The 9,376-nt window shown below is 41.1% G+C and overlaps 1 pseudogene; it reads right to left on the bottom strand.

The window, feature by feature from the left end:
- Nucleotides 1-476: 476 nt before the first annotated feature.
- Nucleotides 477-992, bottom strand: LOC118884888 (annotated as a pseudogene).
- Between the last annotated feature and the right edge of the window lie 8,384 nt (nucleotides 993-9,376).

Below are 9,376 nucleotides of genomic sequence, written 5' to 3' on the forward strand. Positions count from 1 at the left end.
ATAGAAATAGCACCAGCAAACACAGTATACTGCAAAATTAAGATAGTAATGTTCTTCACTGGACACTATACAACTAAAAAACTTTTCTCCACTGCCATTTATTTCCAGTGGGAAGTTCATTGAGTATTTTGACCCAAATCCAGGGATGGCTGTAAGCAAGTTACAATATTATACAAGGTTAAGATAACAATGTTATCCTTAAATTACATAATTTTTATAACTAGTTTTACCACAGATAATTTCAGGAATTCTGAATATTATAACTGGAGACTAGCCTAAAAATTATAGGGTGTTGTGAAAAAGATGCGGTGTTTATCTGAAGTCATTAGGCAGTTAAGGGGTATTTTCTTCAGGCAACATTGTTGCAAGTAGTTTCTTTTGCTAAAAGGTTCTTTTTAAAAATCTATCCACCATTAATTTAAGACAACTATGCTAGATTAAGTTGTTTCAAACTAGTTTATTTAGGGTTTCCATTTTCACTCAATTGATTTTATGTATTTCTCATATGTTTCTTCACTCATTAGTTCATCTAGTTCTGAAGGGTTACTGAGTGTCATCTTGATCAGCCAACCATCTTCATAACAAGATTTGTTGACAAGTCCTGGATTTTCTGCTACAGCTTCATTAATTTCAGTTACTTCTCCTGATAGAGAATAGTTCACTAGCAGCTTTCACACTTTCCAAAGCACCAAATTCCTCATTTGTTCAATTTTGTCCCAACTTCCGGCAGACAACAACATCTAAACAACATCTCCCAAAGCTTCCTGTGCAAAATTGCTGATTCCCACTGTTCCAACACCTTTTTCTATTATTACCCATTCATGTTTGTCTGTGAATTTACGACCCGACAGCAGAGCTGATCCGGTGCGCAGCGCCCTGACGGCGCCCGCCCACAGTCCCCAGGGCCGCGGCGGGCAGGGCGCGTTGGGTGCAGAGATAGCGCGCAGGCTGTAGACCGCGGCCCGCACGCTCCGCGCCGCTCGCAGTGCCATGTTCGCAGGGGTGCTCACTGCAGCATTATTTACAACAACCAAAACATGCAACCAGCCTGTCTGTCCACCAATAAATGGATAAAGAAAATGGGTTAAATGTACATGTGATATGTGCATACAACACATTTTCTTTATATATAGATATAGATAAACACACACAATGGAATATTAGCCAAAAAAAAAAGGAAATCCTGTCATTTGGGACAACATGAATGAACCTTGAAAGCATTACAGTAAGTGACATAAGTCAGAAAAAGACAAATACTGTATGATCTCACTTATATGTGGAGTCTAAGAAAACCAAACTCGTTGAAACAAAAAGTGGATGGAGTTTGCCAGGTGCTAGGGCACTGGGGAAACGGGAAGACGTTGGTTAAAGGGTACAGACTTCCAGTTAGAAGATCTAACTGGGGATCTAATGTCCAGCTTGGTGACTATAGTTAACAATTCTGTATTGTACACTTGAAAGTTGCTAAGAGAGTAGATCGTAAACGTTCTCACCACACATACACGCACAGAGCTAACTATGTAGTAATCATTTCACCATGTATATACATTTACCAAATCTTCACACTGTACACCATAAACTTATGCAATGTTATATGTCAAGTATATCTCAATAAATGAGGGGGGGGAAAAATCAAGGATTCAGTTGTTTCCTGGAATCCCATAAAGGAAGGTAAATGGCATAGAGTTAAATGCCACTCTACATGACTTTAGCATTTGCTTCATTTTCTTACCTACAAGTGCCAAGAAATTTAAGTTCACACTGTCATTGTTCCTGATCTGCAGAAAGCTGAGGGGGAATGACCCAGAATTACCACATCATAACAGGCAATGTTTTCTGAGCTTTTAGTATGTGCCAGGGGCTATTCTAAGGACTTTACACTATTAACTCATCTAACCCTCATAATAATGCTACACGGTAGGTATTTTCCAGTTAAGAAACTATGGCACAGCCACCTTGGAAGACAGTTTGGTGGTTTTTAACAAAACTAAACATACTCTTTCTTACCGCACAACCCAGCAATAAAGATCTTTGGTGTTTACCTTAAGTAGATGAAAACATGTTCACACAAAAACCTGCACACAGATGTTTACAGCAGCTTTATTATAATTGCCAAAACTTAGAAGCAACCAAGATGACTTTCAGTAGGTGAATGGATAAACTGTGGTCCCTCCAGACAATGGAATATTATTCAGTGCTAAAAAAGAAATAAGCCGTCAAGCCATGAAAACACATGAAGGAGACTTAAATGCATAGTACTAAGTGAAAGAAGCTGATCTGAAGAGGTTACATACTGTCTGCTTCCAACTATATGACATTCTGGAAAAAGGAAATCCATGGAGACAATAAAAAGATCAGTGTTTGTGGGGGGTGGGTGGAGATGAATCAGCAGAGAACAGAGGATTCTTCAGGTAATGAAAATACTCTATGAGGTTGGAATGATGGATATATGTCATTATACATTTGTCCCAAACCACAGAATGTACAACACTAAGGTACAACAGTAAGGTAAATTATGGACTTTGGGTGACTATGATGTGTTGAGGTAGGTTCATCCTTGGTAAAAAAAAAAAAAAAAAAGTACCACTCTGGTGGGGGTTGTTAATAATGGGGTAAGCTATGTATGTATTGGGATGGGGGATATATAGGAAATGTCGGTACTTTCCTCTCAATTTTGTTGTAAACCTAAAACTGCTCTTTAAAAAAAATAGTCTTTACAAAATATTTTGGAAAAAAAAAAAAAAGAAAGAAACTATGGCAAGGAGAAGTTGAATAAACTACCCAAGCAGCTCACACACCTAGCAAGTGTTAGAGCTAGGATTTTAACCCAGGTATTAGACCCACACTCTTAGTCATTACACCATACTTCTCACACATCACACAAAAATGTGGCCTGAAACAAAGTTATGCTGACAAACCAGGAAGTAGACCTGGCCAGTATAAAAAATACCATTAGGTATTCTGGAGTAGAGTGGTGGTGAGATCTCCACCCTGGTTGAAACAGGCCTCTCAAACCACCAATTACATTCCTACTCTTAAAGGTTCACAAAGCAAAGTCCTTGTCACTGATTGAAATGAGTCAAACCATCTCCTGCCCTACTTGCTTTTGATCTCAAGCCTTTGTAGAAGGTTAAGAATATCCACTGTGTGATTCCAAGCAGGTATATTCTCTTCATTAATAAATCACTGTCTAAAATAATAGTCTATTATCCTCGAGAGTTGCATTTCTACAGCCTAAGAATGCTTAATGAAAGAGTCAACAGGAAGAATTAAATTATTTGCAAAATGTAAATAATTAACCACAAGGACATTTGGGTGCACTGGGGAATGGGATCTATCCCCAGGACCTGTGACTTTCCTTGTGGAAGGAAGACTTAAGGGTAAGTCAATGAAAATGTTTCAGGAGGACACCAGATGTTTCCACATACTGAAAAAACGAAATGCATTTCATGGAACAAAGAGGAAGCACAAACTCACCTTGAATTTGATTTTTTGATGTGCAGCAGCAATTCTCTCCTTCTCACATGACTTCTGTGGAGAATGGCAGTAACCAGGGAAAGGGGTGCCTGAGATATCTGGTCTTTTTTGAAGACTGGTCAAAACCCAGTCTCCACTACCATCTCTGCCCCTCACTTTCACATGCATGCAAAGAAAGTAGAAGACTAGAATGTCTGGGTTCACAGCTCTGGATACGCTGTATTTCTGACAATGCAGTCGGTCACCCCTGAGGCCGTTCATTGCCTTCGTTTCTCCAGAAGTGTCCTATGGGTCCTTCTGAGATAGGCTGGGACCTGGGACCCTCTACCAGAGTGCTTGCACCTGGACAGACATCTCCTTGAGCAACGGAATACAATGAAACTATAAGGGACTAAAAATAACTGCACACACATGCAGTTGGGGCAATTATGAACAATAGGATACAAAAAGGCCACAAACCAACTGCCGTTTCTGAGGGGCTGGGAGCAAAAGCATGGTACACAGCACCACCAAGGGGGTGGGCTGACCACCTAGGCTACGCCACCTGCCCAACCCATGGATCTGCTCCCATTGTTACCCCATATAAGGACCCAAGCAGCTCCTGTTAGGGAGTGAGCAAGGGTGCCTGCTCCTTGTCTTTGCTCCCTTGTGCTGCAGCACGAGCCCCAATGATTTGACCTCCTCTTTACTGCGCTCCTCCTCATTAGGGAGGACACCTACACCCTTTCTCTCTGGGTGCGTATCTCTGTCTTGCTTCTGTCTTAAATAAACAAACTGTTTCTCCGTGTGCTCTCCCACTTGTTGTGTCTCTAACAATAAACTCTGTACCTGTTTTTACAGTTTTTGCCTCCTTGAGAAATTCATTTTTCAAATGAGGCAAGAGCCAAGGGAACTTTGCTTCTAGCCCCTAGCCTTTGGTGGTCTAGCAGCTAAGATTCCTGGTTTTCATCTGGGCTACCCAGGTCCAATTCCTGGGCAGGGAACTAAAATCTCACTTCAAGCCACTGCTCACTGCTGCCTTTCTGAGATCAAGACCAGAAGGGCTACACCATGCTAGTTTATCAAGGGGCAACACCTGCCCCAGTGATGGTTGTTAACCAAAGGGGCAGTGAGGGACACACTCTTCTACTGGTTTCCGTGGAAACTAATGACCCACCTGACATCAATTCCCCTATAATTGGTAACCTCCTCCTCTTCCTCCTCCTTCCCCCAGAGGAAGACTACTGCCTGTGTCCTGCCTGATGTCTGCCATACACAGTGGGGTATCACCCCAGGGCCTTTGCTTCAGAGCTGAAAGATTCACTATCCAATAAACCCTTGATGTCTCTACCGCTGTCTCCATGCTCCTTCTTGCAACCTGCTGCTGGGCAACTACAAGGCTTGCAGGCCTGCAGGGTGCAGCCTAACACGAGGTCAACCCGCACCAACCTGGTGGAACCCTGGGGGTAAACATAGAGCGGCAGAAGACTCTAGGCCCCAAATGCCCTAAACCCTCTGCTTCCCATGCGCAGTCGGGTCTCCAGAGTGCCGCCTGTCCCCTCCCAAACATAGGTGTCCGAGAAAAGCTGCGGCTGCACGGGTTCCCATCTCACCACACTCCAATGGAACAGGCATAGGAGAACAGCTCTTTCCCAGGGCTGTGACGCTGGGGTTCTGGGAAGTGCCTGTCTCTGTCAGACGCAAGTCCCACGCCTCCTCCAAGCGTGTAGGAGGCGGTGAAAGGCCGAGGAGGTTCCAGGAAACCTCAGACCCGTGAACACGAACCCTCGAATAACAGGTTGAGACTGATTCCGGCCTGCTACCCTGCAGGAAGTGTCTTGGCCTCTGGCTTTTTTTTCATTGGTTATCGGCTCCGCGACCCGCCCCTCCCGGAGATTGCCGGGAATTCTCCGCACAGTCACTAGTGCGCAGGCGTAAAGAGGAGTGCGTGTGCTCCCTCGCTTCTTCTACAGGGAGCAGCTGGGTTTGGAACGGGGCGATAAAACATGCCAGGCGCCAGGATTCCGGAGCCGGCTGGATGCCACTGTGCCTGAGTGTGTAATCTGGTCAGGGTTGTTTCTGTGCATGGGGCTGTTCTTGCGTGTAATTATTTGCATGGGGTACTGCGATGACTCCGCAGAGAATGGACGATTATGCCCAGCTCTGAAGCCGGAAGTCTGCGCGTTTGGTTAGTGAAGTGCGTGAGATTGTGTGTATCCATGAATGTGGCTGTGCTCCACCGTGTATTATTTCTGGAATGGTTTTGATAGGCCAACGCCTCTGGTTATGGTTTTCCACAGGGTCTGCGCTTGTGCATCACTGTTTCTGTGTATGAGGCTGGATGTGTGGCATTTTGATTAATTACATGGTGGTTAGGTGTGCCTTCAGAATTATGACTGGCAATTAATTAAGTAAAATAATTTCAGGCATAAATATTGGGGGGGAAAGGAGACAAAATTATCTCCTTTATTATGATAGGATCATAATAATGTATTCCTGGACCCATACCAAAATGTAGAAATGAGGACTACATAGTAACATGAAGAGGAGTAAAAATTATATATTTGTATAGGAGCCCAATAACGTCCTTAGTCACTCTTAGGTAATAAAAAATTCCTTTTACCACTGTTCGTTAAAAGATGAGTCTCGGGCTTCCCTGGTGGCGCAGTGGTTAAGAATCCACCTGCCAATGCAGGTGACCTGGGTTCGAGCCCTGGTCCGGGAAGATTCCACATGCTGCGTAGCAACTAAGCCCGTGTGCCACAACTACTGAGCCCATGTGCCACAACTACTGAAGCTCACGAGGCTAGAGCCTGAGCTCCACAAGAAGAGAAGCCACCGCAATGAGAAGCCCATGCACCGCAATGAACAGTAGCCTCCGCTTGCTGCAACTAGAGAAAGATGCGCACAGCAACGAAGACCCAATGTAGCCAAAAATAAATAAATAAATTTATTTTTTAAAAATCAGTCTCATTTTAGTGGTTAAAATAATTTAAGTGTCCTGTTTAATGATCAAAACTTCAGACCTCATTTAAAACAAGACCTTCCCACCCTCAGTCCTCTCCCTTTACCCCTTCCAAATATGACTATATCACAGTTATTGGTTAAAGCAGTATTTGGTATTTATATACTGATTATATAATATATTTTTGTGCTTCAGAGCCAAATATATTGTTTACACAATTTTTTTATTGTGGATTTAGCTGACTTGGTTTATATGTATATGTACTTTTTGCTCCTATTGCTACCCTTTTCTAAATGTTCCCCCCACCCCTCCAAAGTGTCAAACTCTAAGCAATGATTTTTCCAAATGTTCAGACTTATCTGATACTTTTTCTCCCCCTTGCCGAATCTCTTTCACAGCCATCATCTTGTAGCTCCAGTCTGGACTGAAGGGTTTCTGTAAGACTTCCCTTCTCCCTTTTCCCGAATTGAATTCCTATGTTCCAAGTCTTGTTAATTTTGTATGTTTCTCATTTTTGCTGATTGCCTCTCTCCAACAACTTCGTTCAAATGCATGCCTTTGAGGTAAATGTTTAAGTTCTTACTGTCTGAAAATACCTTTATTACAATCTCACTTATTGCCTGTGGTGAGAATTCTACTATAAATCAGAATTTGAAGGCATAAATTCAGATAAAATCTTACAATAGCTAACGTTGCTTTTGTAAGGACTTGTCATCTGTTTTCTTTCTTTGTGCGTAATCTGTATTCCCAACACTCCTGGAATGTTTAGGGTGATATATATCACACAATGTACTAAAATTTTGTAATTTTGTTCCTTGGTGTGGATCTTTAAAATTTTTTTAAAATTTATTTTTGGCTGTGTCGGGTCTTAGTTGCAACATGCAGGATCTTTCCGTGCGGTGTATGGGCTTCTCTCTAGTTGTGGCACGTGGGCTCCAGAGCATGCGGGATCTCTAGCTGAGGCGCATGGGCTCAGTAGTTATGGCATGCAGGCTTTGTTGCCCCGCAGCATGTGGGATCTTAGTTCGCTGACCAGGGATCGAACCAGCGTCCTGCTGCATTGGAAGGCAGATTCTTTACCACTGGACCACCAGGGAAATCCCTCTTTAAAATATTTTAATGCTGGGTGTCAGGTGGATATTTTCATTCTAGAGACTCATGTACTTCTGGGCTGGAAAATTTTTGTGTATTTTCTTTCTTTCTTTCCTTCTTTCCTCTCTCTCACTGGAATTACTTGATGGAACTTAACATGGCTTAAGCTTCTAAATGTTTTCCTCCTATTTTCTCTATCTTTTTACTCAAGTCTAGGAACTTTATCTTCTACTTCTATTTAATTTTTAATAATTCATATTTTTAATTTCCTAGAGCTCTCTGATGGTTTTTATCTTTTCTATATAGTATACTGTTCTTTAGGAATGCAATATCTTCTCTGACATTTATGAAATTATATATTAATGTTATATATAGCATATATATTATATTCATTATATTCGATTCATAATTATATGAATAATATATAATTATATTATGCATGTGATAGGTATGATATTCAATTATTTAAATATTATTCATTTAAAGTTTTCTTAGCTACATGTATTGTCTTTATTATGACCAAATTCCCTTTTCCTGTTTGAATTGTTCTCTGTCTTTCATTTTAGGTACTTTTCTCAACCATGTGGTAATCCTTACTTTCAGTCATGAGTTAGAGCCTGCCGACTGATGGATTTCAGAAGCAATCTTTTCTCTGGGACACCCCCAGAATTCTATTCTCTTTGCTCTTTAGTTTCTCCTTAGAGGACTCCTCCAGTTTCCTGCCTGTGAAGGTTATGTGTTGAGTTGCTGGTGACTGGGACCAGGATAGGGAAAGAAGCTTAAGAAGATTTCAGACTATGGTTATTACTCATTCTGTGTCTGTCTGCCCTTCTTTGTGCATCCTCTACATCTTCTCAAAATCAATTTATCCAGAGATCAAATGTATTTTATTAGACAAGGGAGCAAAGTTAACTGGAGAGGGGGAAGAGCAGGGCAATGAGTTTGTGTATAAATTTTCAACCAGTCCTCTACTTCCAGATCCATACCTCACCAAGGTCCTTTTCTGTGGAACCTGGGCCTTTCAGGGGATTTGTAAACTGCTTCATTTATCTCACTCATAAGCTCTTTCATACCAGAGTTCCTTGAATTTTCTTATTTGTTGTAGTTTTGTCTTCACATTTGTTTTTGTTGTCATTGTTATTTTCATCCCTTTTTGGATAGTGATGGGAAATAAATGCATGTGACCTACTCACTGTATGTAAGCAAAAGTCTACCCTTGCTCTTTTCAAATGACAAGATTTTGGTCATTTTTTTAAAAACTAGTTTTGGTTGTACATTTGACCCTTGAAATACACGGGGCCCTGACCCTCTGTGCAATTGAAAATCTGTGTATAACTTTACAGTTGGTCTTCCATATTCACATCCTAGGTCCCACATCTGAGGATTCAACCAACTGCAAATCATGTAGTACTATAGCACGTACTTATTGAAAAAATCCATGTATAAGTGGACCTGCACAGTTCAAATCTGTGTTGTTCAAGGGTCAACTGTATTTTTTTTTAAATTTTCTATGTCATTATTTTCTAGTTTTATCTTCATCAAGTTCTCCTGAATACATTCTCTGGGTTTATATTCTTGCTTCTTGTATTCCTTTAATTCTTTGGGTTGTGTCAGAGAACTCCTTGGCTTGAATTCAGTAATACAATTGTTCAGCTATTTCATATTTTCATCCTGTTTCATTTTGAGCCTATTTATTAACTTAGAATTCCACATACAAGCCTATATATATATGAACATAAGTACAGTTGAATTAATGAAAATAAATTCTGTAGACCTACCACTCAGCTTAAGAAAAAGTTATTATCAATTCCTTTGAAGTGTCCTAAATATTTATTTATTTATTTATTTAGGCTGCTCTGGGTC

Source organism: Balaenoptera musculus, chromosome 19, assembly GCF_009873245.2.
Source record: "Balaenoptera musculus isolate JJ_BM4_2016_0621 chromosome 19, mBalMus1.pri.v3, whole genome shotgun sequence".
NCBI classification, from domain to species: domain Eukaryota; kingdom Metazoa; phylum Chordata; class Mammalia; order Artiodactyla; family Balaenopteridae; genus Balaenoptera; species Balaenoptera musculus.